Source organism: Cuculus canorus, chromosome 11 (genome assembly GCF_017976375.1).
Source record: "Cuculus canorus isolate bCucCan1 chromosome 11, bCucCan1.pri, whole genome shotgun sequence".
Taxonomy (NCBI): domain Eukaryota; kingdom Metazoa; phylum Chordata; class Aves; order Cuculiformes; family Cuculidae; genus Cuculus; species Cuculus canorus.
In genome coordinates this window covers 17,329,909-17,343,196 of record NC_071411.1, presented here as the reverse complement: position 1 = coordinate 17,343,196, position 13,288 = coordinate 17,329,909, and the positions used below count along the sequence as shown (strand labels likewise).

At 47.4% G+C, this 13,288-nt stretch overlaps 1 protein-coding gene across 2 annotated transcripts in view; it reads right to left on the bottom strand.

Annotated features, from left to right (window-relative positions):
* The window catches only part of PRICKLE2 (prickle planar cell polarity protein 2), a 108,871-nt gene that overhangs the window by 59,244 nt on the left and 36,339 nt on the right, over nt 1–13,288 (bottom strand). The window contains exon 1 of one of the 2 annotated variants that reach the window (XM_054076522.1): nt 450–647. The exons of the other annotated variant lie outside the window; for it this stretch is intronic. The gene's annotated coding sequence lies outside the window, so the exon portion shown is untranslated. Of the gene's footprint in view, nt 1–449; nt 648–13,288 lie in introns of those variants that run through there. 2 annotated transcript variants of the gene reach the window in all.

Below are 13,288 nucleotides of genomic sequence, written 5' to 3'. Positions count from 1 at the left end.
CTGTATTAAACACAGCTGCCGAAAGTTCAAAATTCACATTTTGTCATTCCACCTAAATCCTTCCAACAGCTGAGAAGACACACAGCATGTTTGGAAAGCCGGAGCTGAGGATAAGCTCCAGCCTCCCGCAGGGTTTCACTCTTTGGGGTTTTTCAACAGAGTAAAAAAGCAGGAGCGGCTCAGGGTATGGCGAGGGAAGTCACGTTTGCATCGAGGAGAAGTTTTATCATGTCTGCTGGGTGAGACATCAGCAAGGGAACACTGCTCATCCCCGCTGGCCCCTGGCAGCCCCTGCATGCCCCTGGGCACTGCCCGCAGCAAGAACTGGTGCTCGCAGAGGCAGGCAGGAATGAGAGCTGAAAAAGAAACTCATTTCCCAATGCAAACCTTGGTACAGCGTTAAAGCAGCTTAGACTTTCATAGGCTATAAGTCGGGTGCGATTACTTACCCAGGATAAACACGGCATTCACTTCACTGGCTGGAAAACCCCCAGGTAATGGGTACGGGCAGAGGGAAGGATGGGACGGATGGAAAGGATGAGAAGGATAAGAAGGATGAGAAGGATGCGCGGCGGCAAGGCAAGTGCCTTTGGTGCTGGGGACTGTGCTGCATCCCGCAGCAGTGCTGAGAGGCTCCTGCGTGCCAGTGAGCAGCTGCGGTCATCTGGGGAGGGAGAGAAGGAGAGGAGGGCTCCCGGCTGCTCCCCAGCTGGCCGAGTGACGCCCACCGCAGTTCTAGCTTATTGGTGAAAATCGTAAACCCTAATCCAATCCTGTCCCTTTACCCAAATTTAGCTCTCCGCGGAGCCAACATCCCTTCCAGTTTTGACTAGCGGTATGAAAGCAAAGTTACCTTGCCAATACATAAATCACGCAAAGAGAAGCAATAAAAATCCCCACGCTCAATCTGTTTCACCTCTTTCTCTCAGAAGAGTTTCTTATCTACCTACTTTGAGGGGACCGTAGCCTCGCCAGTGCAGCAAAGACAGCCAGCAGCTCCCAGCGTGCATCACTGGATTGGAAGTCACTAAGGTAAATACCAGGATGCCAACAAAACCAGTATTTATCAGAATGCCCAACGGTACATCTGCGTCAGGACTGCATCCCATACGGAGGAGGTTTATAGGAACGGTTAGCATGTGGTTCCTGAAGTTTCACAAAGGTAACTACTGAATCATAAAGCGCTGCTGGCAAACAGCCTGGCTGGCTGACACATATGGTTTCCCTTTTTTTGCAGCCTGGCGCAGATGTTAGCCGTAGAGACATGCCTACCTCCAATGTACACAAATCTAGATTCTTGACCAAGACATTCGCTTCTGACACTGGGGCTAAGTTGAGGGCTGTTGGCAGCACCTCCGAAACCGCCAAGCTGCACCACGGGCACCTTCCTACTGCAGGCAGTGACCTAGAAACGCAGCCTTCCTTTGCAAACCACGGATGGCCAGGGATAAAAGCCTCTCGTGCAACTGCACATTTCTGCACTCAGTTACAGATGTGCAGCCCTGGAGAGGCTCCAGAATGTGGGCTGGTATTTGGGCAAGCCTTGAATGTGCATATACAGCTAGCTCCGAGCGAGGGGGCTGGAGCGGGAGGTATGCACTCCAGGTGTCCCGGCGGATTGGTGGCAGGATCCAGATGTGGGCACACCACTCCAGCCTTCATAGAGGCTAGCAATTCACTGAAGTCTAGCCATGGAGAAGCAAGGTTCCAGGAACGCAGAGGAAGTGTTTCCAAGGGGTATTCCCATTGTAAGTCCAATACACCTCTTTGTATACTAACTACCCCCCACCGCTCCAAGCTTTAAATATAGAAATAATCAAAACATGCATTAAGAGAAGAATTTATTGTGAACCTGGCAGTGTTGACCTAAGAGCCATCCCACCTGGAAGCGGGGCTTGAAGAGGGTGGGCAGCCTCAGGGAGGGCTGAGCCTGGCTTCCCAGGAACAAAAGCTGCTTACAAACCAGGTTCGCCACGTGAGAGCCTAATTAGAGACTGAAGCCCACACAGCAAACAGACAGACTACAGAGGAAATTGGAGTCTAATTTACATGGAGAACGATTACTTATTGCAACCAATTAGTGTCAAGCTGACTGACAGACTACCCAAAATACCTTCTCTGCATCCTCCTCTGCAAGTCTGAACTTTCCTTGCTGCTGTATATTCCCTGGGTTGTTTGCAAGGTGAGCAGCAGGACCTCACCACTAGATATCAGATGTCAAACTGAGACCTTCTGAGCTTCCCCATAACAAACACAGGGTTAGAGCCACCGATGTGCCACCCACCATGAGCTTCAGCTGAGCCAGGGATAACAACACTGGAGAGCAGCACGATGTACTAACTTTCCTGGTCTTAAATCCTTAAATGACATTCTCAGGGTCCCAACAAGAAACTAAACATTTACAAGAGGTGTTTCCTCTTTCCTGGACTGGTGTCGTCCATGGGGGCTTTCACTCCTGGTTTGCAATCATGTAGGAGATCCACAGGTAAAGGTTGTGACCGCGTGGCTATAGCATTTGCAAAGCACTCAGGCTTCAGGTTTCGGGTCCCAACACGTTGCTGGCCTCTGTCATGGAAAGAAAGGACCATCCCACAGCATCACAGCTGCCGCAGGACAGTGCTGCCAGCCAGGATGCCCAGCTCCAGGCATCTCCTCAGATGCTCCCAGAACAGCTGTTTCTTTGCAGACCAGTACCTCTGCTCCAGCTGTGCTGCTCCCCACATGCTTGCAGGACCATCAGTGCTCAGTGGGAAAATCGGGAATTCGCCACTGCTGGAGGGAGCTGATGTGGACAGAAAAACTCATCCTCATCTGGCACTGCACGGGGTTGCCCACAGTCCCACCAGCTGTGCTGGGAAGGACATCGCCTTTACTCAGGGCTTTCCTCTCAAGGGAAGAGGACAACTTCATCACACTTTCCAAAGCACAAAACGTTTTGTTAATACTGCAGGAAACCTGCCCCACGTCCATATCAGATTGGTCCAGAAAACAGCAAACACTTTTTAAAGACTCCTGAAATGCACACATGGAACCAACCAAATACCATTTATCTTCCTTTTGTTGTTAAAGAAGAAATGACTAACTCTATCATTGATCTCCTGTTCTTAGGAACATGTTCCTTATTATCAGGACTGTCTAATTGCTGCCCATTGCTCCAAACCCCAGACTGCATGTGCATTTTGAATGCACAAATGACAACAGCATTTCAATGCAACTCGCTGTGTTATCCTTCATTAGCTTCTTCTAAGAGTCGTCTCTCTGAGCAGCTCTTTGACTGCTCTTCAGAGCCCTTGCATATGCCTGTTCAGGCACACAGGGACCACATTTGGGATATTTAAGATCAGGCAATCAATCCTTCCTTTGAGAAGCACCAATATAAAGAATACTGAAGGGCTTTACAAGTCCTCTGTACAGGTGAGATAAGCTATTCTTTGAATCTCTGCAGGTTACGTGGATATATGGCATTTTAAATGGAAACTTATCCTAAAAAGAAAACTTGGAGGAAATGCTTTGTGAATTATCTGTTTGGTAATAGATATCTGGAGACAGCCAAGGCCTGGGGTGGTGTAAAACATCAGCAGGCACCCTTAGATTTTAGTTCACTTCGAGTCAATGGTCCTAAACCAATCACCACCTCAAGAGCACTATTGAGAGAGGGTAACGCAGGATCGTTTCCCCTGGGTCTCCTTTCGATAGAGCCACCACGAAGGCTACAAATCTGGGTGGCCTTTCGTCTCCCTCTGGTCCCCTCCCTTTCCCTGGTTAAATTAAAAATTTCCGTTAATTACTGAGTGGATGCAACGAAAATGCATGGGAGCTCACAGTCCTCTGAATTAGGCTGTTAATCTGGTGTTTATACTCCTGGAGTTTATCTCCTCCACACTTCCTTTTCCCCAGGGAACGCGCTCGCTGCTATTTTATCTGCAGCTCTAAGGACAACACACACAGCTTCATTTTTAAATTCCCTTCCAGTGCTGCACCCTGAATCAGCTCTTCAGAGCAGGGCCTCCGCCAGCTGTAATTCCCATTAATTCCCCTTACAATTAACAGGTCAGCTCACGCCACCCTGATGACAGTGGGCTTCGGAAGTGCAACTATCAAAATTATCTATGCATAAAAGATGTTCATTATGGGAGCAAATGCCTCGCCAGGACTTTTATCAGCTGCGTGCTTGCTGCTCGCTTCTGTGCCACTAACGACTGTAGAGCGCGGGGAAGGCTTCAGCCTGGTCACGCTGCCCTGCCGTGTTTCCAGGCAGAGGAACCTCTTCTCTGCGGTGGGCGAGATGTTGATTACAAAGCTGTGGAGGCAATCACTGCTGGAGCGGGGTAGGGGCAGGCGGGAGCTCAAGGAAATTAGAGGAACCTCCTGAGAGCATCCCATTAGCTCTGGTGGCAATCACGCATGATGATCAAGGAGGTGGGCTTCCCAGAGCCCCCTCTGAAACTCCTGAGCAGGGAGGGAAAGTAAGAAAAGGGAGAAAAACAGAGAAAAAGCAAAATAATCCTCAACAATGGTGCCAGACATCACCCCAGCTGCCTCCTCCCCATGAGTATCCCATGCTGGTGGTCAGTCAGGAGAAACCCAGGGAGATAAAAGGCAGCAAGATCAGTTATAAAATACTTGTAAAAACACTAATGGCCTCAGGTCCTTTGAAGCCATCTTGAGTGCCGCTAAATCACTTCTTTTATTTGCTTTCTGGTGGGATTTGCTTAGGTTTGAGCTCACCGTGTTTACTCTGATACACTGCACATCCTGGTGTGCAGGTCAAAGCCAGCTTGGACCCGTGAGCCAACCCTCATTGCAGCAACTGCTGCCAAGCTCTGCGTTCATCCTTCCTTGTACAGGAAGAAAAGAAACCAACTTAACACTATCTTCCTTGGAATATTCACTAATGGGAGCTACTGCAATAATAAAAAACAGAAGGAAAGGCGAGAACTTCAGTTGCAAGCACCGTGCAGCCTTGCAGCCCTGACCCTGAAACCCCAGACAAGGTGACACATTATTAAGAAATATCCACATTAATCCCAACGATGAAGCGCTCTGTTCAGCCAATTTAACCGCCAGAGCGCTCCCAGAGACCTTTGTACTCCTACTTTTCGCTTTTTTTTAATGCCCTCTTAGGGAAACGAATGGCTTCTGCCGAGCTGAACCACCTCGCTCCTTCCAGCCTCGCTCAGTCTGTGTATAAAATGTTCTTGGCTGCTTTCAAACACTGCACATTAATCTGTGCAATGGAGCCTGTCTCCTTCAGCATTTGGATGATTTCTCTTCGAGGTGGGTAAGGTAGAGCTGTTCCACTTGGCATCACATCCCCTCCCTGCCCCCTTCCAAGCCTTTTTTTTTTTTCTTTTTCTTCTTTTTTTTTGGGTATTGCCAGAATAGCTCATGAGCCATCACCTCAGGCACGTGTGAACCTGGAGAAGAACATACTGCTGTAGGAGCCAGGATGCTCAGAAACAGAACTGGTAGATTATATTTTTAATGCATCGAATTATGAAAAATATCACCATTCCTTTGCTGCATCTTAGGACACATCAGTCACTTCTCCCTCAGCTATTTCAGCCTGTGGCTGAACCTAGAGTGAAAGAAACTCTTTCTTCAATTAAGGGCTGCTGGAAATGAAACCCCAGAGGTCTATGGGTGGCGATTACTGGAATTTGTTCTCCAGCAATGCGAGCATCACCATCCCATTTCAACGAGCCTCATGCACCAATAAATCTGAGCATCCCTACCACACAAAGGACCGTTTGGTATAAAGCAGGCATTTTTATTAACATCACACTCAGGTCGGGGATTCTCATACCTGTCTGCTCAAAATTTATGCGGGTGAGGATCCTCGTTGCTCAGGCTGCTGCCAGCCAGGCACCTCACTGCCTGCTTCACTCGAGTGACCACTGCGGTGGCTAAAACACGCTCTAAACTACCCATGTGCTGTCCAGGCCCAGACTGGTCAACCACAATGTTCCTTCAAGTGTTGATTAAATAGTAAAATGTTCTGTAGTTGCAGTTAATAGCCTTTCCTGCAGCGGAAACTTCAGCTGCAGCTGTGTCCACTGGGAAGAGTAACCTCAGCTGTGCACCATGGAGAGGAGAGATGCTCATTGTTGGACTGAGTGGTCCCTTGACATGAGTTATGGTGGACATCTCCCTTCTTCACTCCACTGTCATCACCTCAGGCATTATACATCACAGAAATGCCCAGAGCCGGAGAAATGGAGCATGAGTGGAGCAGGATTGCAGACATCCTCCATGCCTGGTACCAGTAATGGCTTAATCACACTCAGGTTTATCACAAAAGGGATGAGCATCTCTTGCCTCCACCATGGATGGGGTTTCTCAGGAGAGCGAATGGATGGCAAGAATAGAAGCTGCCTAAGGATGTACAAGCACCCTAAACCCTGCTGCTCGCAGAAGCCCAGCAGTCTCAGGCTTCTGCAGCACACCTCACTTCTTGGAAACCACAATGGGAATGCTGTGCACTTTCCCAAATTTCCAAGCATCCCAAAATTCTCATTTCCTGGGATTTCTACAACAGTTAAAGACACAGTCTTCAACACTGAAACTCCATAAAAATCGATACAAAGACTGCCACTGCAAACCAGATGATACCTGCTAGCAGCTGTAATCGTGGTGCCACCAAATCTGCACAACAAACAAGTCCATTTTACCGGGGCTGGGTTTTTCTACAACTAAAATGGAAACAAAAATTGGCTTGTGAAGATGAACGATGCCTGTGATAGTTTTTTGCTGCACTTGATTAAATACAGCACACAACAAGCCCATATTTTTCCTCCTCGAACAATAAACTCGATAGTCTAAAATTAAGCCCAGCAGGGTAAGTAAGATCCTGCATAGATGTCAAAAGATACCACGATTTTTTTGGAAAGCCCGAGTGCACTGTATATACACTTCACAATATCGCTCAAGTACCTCTGGCACCAAATATAAACACAGGGAAAGCTAAAATCGTGTAGTGTTTTTATCTTGATACAGCCCATACCACAGAGCACAGCTGCGGTTTGATATTTCACGATAAACCAACTCTTTGCTTTTGATCATTTCAGTGTGTAACTGTGGATGTGAATGTACGATAGGATCATAAAAAGAAAACGGAAAGAAAAAGCCCAGTCAAAGTAGTATATCAACTTGAACTGCACCCTCCCCAACCAAAGAGAACGTGGATATACCAGAATTACCATTTCTCTTCAAGAAAACCAATCCTTTTCACAAAAATATAAGAAGTCCTAGAGAAATTCTGGTTGATTGTTGCTAAATAGACAGGCCTCATGCATTTTTTTTCCCAGGAAAATGACAGAACCTTGGCTTTAGCATAATCCTGGGTATTATTTACATCTTCTGCATTTTTTTTTCCACTGCTGCTGAATAATCAAGGCTCCTTAGAAAACCACTGCCAGAGAAACATAAATCCTTTTTTTCCTCTCCTTTCCTTTCTCTTTTAGCCATTTTTATACATTCTTCGTTGCACAGGAGTGGTAAGGAGGCTAAAAGGACTTGAGGCAAACAGGTGCCGGAGTGCCGGAGGAGCCCCAGGGAGCGGCTGGAAGGGTCAGTGTTCCCCTGCTGTTGGGGCAAACCTCTCACCTCTCCTTCACCCCTGGCTTCCAGCGTACCACCTGATGAAGCGGGAGCTTGGGTTGCCTTTCAAGTGGCTCTTCAGAAGACATTGGGAGGAGGAGCCACCTCTCATCTTTGGAGGAAAGGGCTCCAAAACACTGCAGTTTCTTTGCTTACTGGAACGTTTTGGGGAGGGAATCTTACAGGTATGCTTTCAGCATCCTATTGTTTCCAATCACACAAACTCCCTTCCTCACCTACTTCTGCCCTATCCACTAAAACATCCATAGGGAATGAAAACAATTAAACACTTTCAAACAGGCGGGGCTGCGTTTTGCTTCATAATGGGGCTGTTAAGCTCTTCAACATGCTTTCTAAAAATAAAATTACATCCATGTATACAGATCTCCTGGCTGCACAGTGCCCAGGGAATGTCTTAATGCAAATTCCCTAACAGCCTGGTTTGGTTTTGTTCTTTCAAGGCAAACCTTTTCATGAGGAAAACAAGAACGGCTCTGCTGATTTGCAGGGTCCCAAATTTCAGCTCCCCTCAGGTCAAGCGGAACCCAAGAGACCCGGAGCTCTGCATGGTCAGACCCTGTGTCACAGATAAGGGTCCTCTCTCACCACACGGGGATCACCCAGGAAAAGGGACCTCTGGACCACAACCAGGTGCCATTAGAGATAAGGACCAACATCTCATCCCACTTGTGTGAGTGCTCCCTGGCACCATCACGGGGACAGACACCGCCAAGATCCAGCCTGGGAGGGATCCCATCTGGCGAGCAGCTTTAGTTTGAATTACATGGCAGCCTGTGCTGCAGAAGGCTCATTTGCAGTAATTATAAGCATCATGTGGGTACACAGGAGGACTTCAAAGGATGCCGGTAGCCTTGATGGCACAAGTCTCCTTTTTTACTGGTCAAGAGGCAAAAACTCCCCCATGCCCTTGAGCATCTCTTAAGAAACAAAAATTATACAGAATTCTTTTGTCCAGAACCAGACAGGCCACTCAAAACCCACTCTGGGGAAAGTTAAAGATCATACTTTTAACACGTGTAATTCACAAATGCACACACATTCCCCACCCAGATGCACAGCCATACGCGCTGCTTTGCTTCCGCCGGTCCCCCAAACTGAACACAAACAAGGGTTCATGTATACTGAAATCTGTAGGAAGCTTAACATTTACTTGGCTTTTGTGTAAACACTTACGTGAATTACACGAGTTTCAGCCAAGAGGCTCAGCACCCTGCCGTGCCGAGCCATATAATTCATTACAATTAAAAGCAGAGAGAGAGGCAATCAGGCTCGCCCAACACTGTGCTGGTATGGATTTGTTCTTCCAAATGGTTTCCAATTTGTCTTCGCAGCAGCTCAGCCTCTCCGGGAGAAACCCCACCAGCATTCGCTCTCAGCTCCATGGGGGTGCTGCTGGGGCTGCCGGTGCCCGTGGGCTTTGCCGGCTGCCTTGCACCCACACTGCCGAGAAACCCACAGCGAGACATTGGCATTACCCAACTACAGCCAAGCTACGAGGGGGCCCAGGACACATTGGTGTCCCAGCCACAGCCTCACCATGCCAAATTCCACATCCTTCAACAACAATACCAAGCCACGATGTTTTAGGTCACACATCTGCTCACACCACCAGGATGAGCCCAGTGCTCACTGTCGCCCACCTTGCAGGCAGATGAACGCTGAGGGTGATATTATACATCACATCTTCACAAAAGCTCTTGAATAATAATAATAATCAAAAATAAAAAAAAACAGCCCACATAAGCACATACATCAGCCCAAACAGCATCTAGTCCCCAAGTCTCTGCCTTTCTTATTCAGTATTCATAATATGCTAAGCTATTAAAGTATCCTACGGAAATCGTTGCAGCTTACAGTGCTGCAGACAAGTGGTGTTCTCATTTGGTATTTCTTCTTTTGTTATTACAGTGAATCTTCCTACATCTCTGAAAATAATCCAATTATTGCTTACCATTGGTAAGGTCACTGTTGCTTTGAACAGAGATTTGCGTAATACTCTGATTACTCTTAAGCAAATATTGCTGGCACTTGGGCAGAAATTTCAGAGAGACTGAAAATCCATTTTACTGGAAACCACAGATGGAAAAATATTCACACTCTAGAGGATACAGACAAAAAAAGTATAATTTCTCTGCCTTATTAGAAAAATATTGGTTTATCTGAAATCAATAACACATATGTGGTCAACTATTAAAACAATACATAATTTCTTATATGATATAACCTTCTAAATACGGCAATCATTGAGTCTTTATTAAAGGCTCTGATGCAGGCTTTAAAAGGTATTGAACGACTTAAGTGCAATATATGGAAAACAGCAGAAGGTTTGTATCACTTGCGGGAACAAAAGAGCTCCCAGAGAAAAGCAGATATCAAAGATCAATCTGTAATAGGGAAAAGGAAGTTAGCATCCCTTACAGTGGCCTCAGAGATAATTTTTCTGCATTGAGCCAACGAGATAACAGCAAAATCACACAAAATATAGATGATGCCAAGAAAAGGTGTCTATTATATTTCTTTTGGTGCAATTAATCACGGTTTCTTTACTGTCAGACCATCTTTAGGGAACGGCAAAAAAAGGTAAAAAGATACCCAATCCTTTTTTTCCCCCTTTAAGAAGGAATTAATCATATTGTCACTGCAAGATGGTTTTTCTGACAACACTTTTCTTGTACTGGCCCAGTGATATTAAAAACAAAACTCTGCTAGTGCTTGCTGTCCTGCTGATGGAGAGGAAGGATGCTCAGGGTTAACCCCGCAGTGTCCTGCCAGTCGGGAAGGAGCACATCTCAGTCACACCACCATAAAACCCGAATTGGTGTCTCTGGGCCAAGGAACGGTGATAAATGCCAACAGCTCAGCTTCTCCTCCTCTCCTTCCTGCAACTACATCGCTTGCTGGTGAGTTTTCTCCCAGCACCCAGGGCTAGGATCCCTACCAGGGTCCTGGCTGAACGCCCCCTCAGCCGTGGTGCCTTTGGCATGGTGACACCCCTATGCCCTTTCCACAAGTGCATTTTTTTCCACCCCACCATGAGGTTTCCAGCACTGTAGGTGGGCTGTAAAGGAGAGATGTCAGAGATGTCAATGTGGTGATGCTCTGTGAGTCAGCCCCACCGGGAAGCTGAGACAGACAGTGACATGCCACTAGGGACAGGTACAGTGCCGCGCCGTCTCTCTCCTAGGAAACCTGTTCTACATGCTTCAGACGTGCCAAAATCCCAAGAGGATAGGGAAGAGTGGAAATCACAGCTAAGAAAATCTATTTAAGTCATATTCCACCATCACGCAGCCAATGCAAAACGTGAGCATGCCTTAGCCCTCCTGATGACTTTATTCACTTTGGTGAGCCGGTGCAGCCCAGCACAGGGCTTGCAGCAGGGCTACGGGAGATGCCCAGCACCAGAGACATGACAGCACCACGGCAAAGCCTAACATAGCCTTTGCCAGGCCTGTCTTTGACTCTTACCCTCCCATCTTGGACCAAGAAGGCTTGGAAAGAGGAGACCACCGTCAGGGCCACCTCTGGCTGAACAGGATGCCCATGGGATGAGGATCCCAGGGGATGAGTTAAGCTCTTATCAAGGCTATTCCCCTCTGAGAGTAATGAGGCACTGCAGGGTGGCCACACACCTCCTAGCATTGTCCCCGCACGTCTCTCCCAGACAGGATGCAGCAAGCAGCCACATAGGGCTTCAGGCACATTTGGCAGTGAGAGGCGATGCTCTCACCTATGTACTTAAGATGTTTTTTATTTTGAATCCCAGTCCTGGTACCTTACTCCTGTTTGCTTCTTAATGCTTTAGTTATTAAAGACCACAACCCACCCCGTAGCATGGACGTTGCACGCTTTTAATTTCTCCTGAATTGCCTTGATTAGATGGTTTTGAGGGACCTTTGACTCTTGTCTCAACAGGCATCCAAGAGATGGGCCATAAGCTAACGGTGCCAGTTCAGACTGCTTTGCCTTATTTCCTCCTGTATATCCACAACAGCCACGGCTTGGGCTCTGCTCAGACCTCGCCTGGGCTTCTACGCTGCTATGGAATCAGAGTGCAAAGGGTACAAAATGCTCTCTAACAGCAACTGCACTTCCACTGGCGTAAAGACTCATGTCCTGTGTGATTATTCCTACACAAAACGTAAGTAAGTTGTCACAGAATCACAGAACGGTTTGAGTTGGAAGGGACCTTAAAGCCCATGCAGTTCCAACCCCTGTACCACGGGCAGGGACACCTCCCACTAGACCAGGCTGCTCAAAGTCCTATCCAGTCTGGCCTTGAGCCTTCTCTTCTCCAGGCTGAATAACCCCAATCCTTTCAGCCTGTCCTCATAGCAGAGGTGCTCCAGCCCCATCTTTAATTTTTTTTTGCAAGCACAAGACCTGTTTTTTTTGGAGAATCAGCAGCAGCAGCCTGAAAACCTGAATATTTAACAAATAAACTGCATTTGTGCCCGAGGAAGAACATCAGCTCTTTTAGGCACGTTAGGTTGTTAGGTTAAATATCAGGAAACCCAGAAAGAAAAATACACACAGTTTTGTACTCCCTGTTAATGGTACTACAATGCGGCACACAGGAAAGCCTCTAGAACAGGATTTTTAAAACCATTCTGCGAGCTGCAAAATAACTTCCAGGTTAAACGAACATTAAGATAATTATATTCAAAACATCCCTGTCACCTGGCAGTGTCTGGTATGGTGAGCGGACTCCTGAAGCTGGGACAGCATAAAAGGCATCCACCTTCCCAAATCTATGTCCAGGGATGGGTTTAGCTCCCCAGCAAGTGAACAAAACCAATCTGCACCATGGTTTTGCTGCCAGCTGCAGGAAGACATTATCCCAGCTGCCTCGCCGGGCCAGCACCAGCACGGGGATGCACGACCTGTGGCTGTGAGATGCAAAACGCAGGCACTGCAGGGGAGCCCAGCACTCTGAAACACCCATGTGGCTCCTCACAGCATCCCTCTTCCAAAAATCAGCCAGGGTGAGACAAGCTGAGACCTAAGGAGTGATGGGTGGGTCTGAGATAAATGAACAGATGCATCATTCAAGAAGACCCAGGGCAAAGTGCAGAGCCAGGAGCCAAGAAGTGCCCGTGTTTATCCTGGCACAACACGGCCTTGGTGCTGCCAGGGTTTTCAAGGAAAAAAATAAAATTAAAAAAACCCAAACTGGCAGACCACTTTTCTAATGAGGTTTTCACAGATTCTGAAGGAATATCAAAAGTATAGTTGTCTTTGACAGTCAGTTTACAAACAGCACCTGATAGTGCTGACTGGGTACAACACCTCCCCTATAAACTTGAGGATCAAGAGGACACAGAGAGGTTCATCGCACTGCCATTTGCACTGCTGCTTTTAACCAGGGCCACCTAAATTATAGGAGCCTGGAGAAGCTGTTTCCATGAAGAGAAAACAACAGATTTAATGCAGAAACCCAAGATGGGTCATTAGTGTGGAATTGAGCGTTGTCAAAGAGCTCATGTCTGCACCAAAGCACCAAGCTGGCGTAACTGAGCCCAGCTATTTAACAGAGAGGGAATGAGACTTAAATGCATGGCAGTGAGAGAAGTGCCTAACACAGATCCCCAGTCTGAAAGTACCACCAGGAGGGGATAACGGCTCTTGGCACAGCACCACCATGCAGACCTAACACAGCCTGAGACAG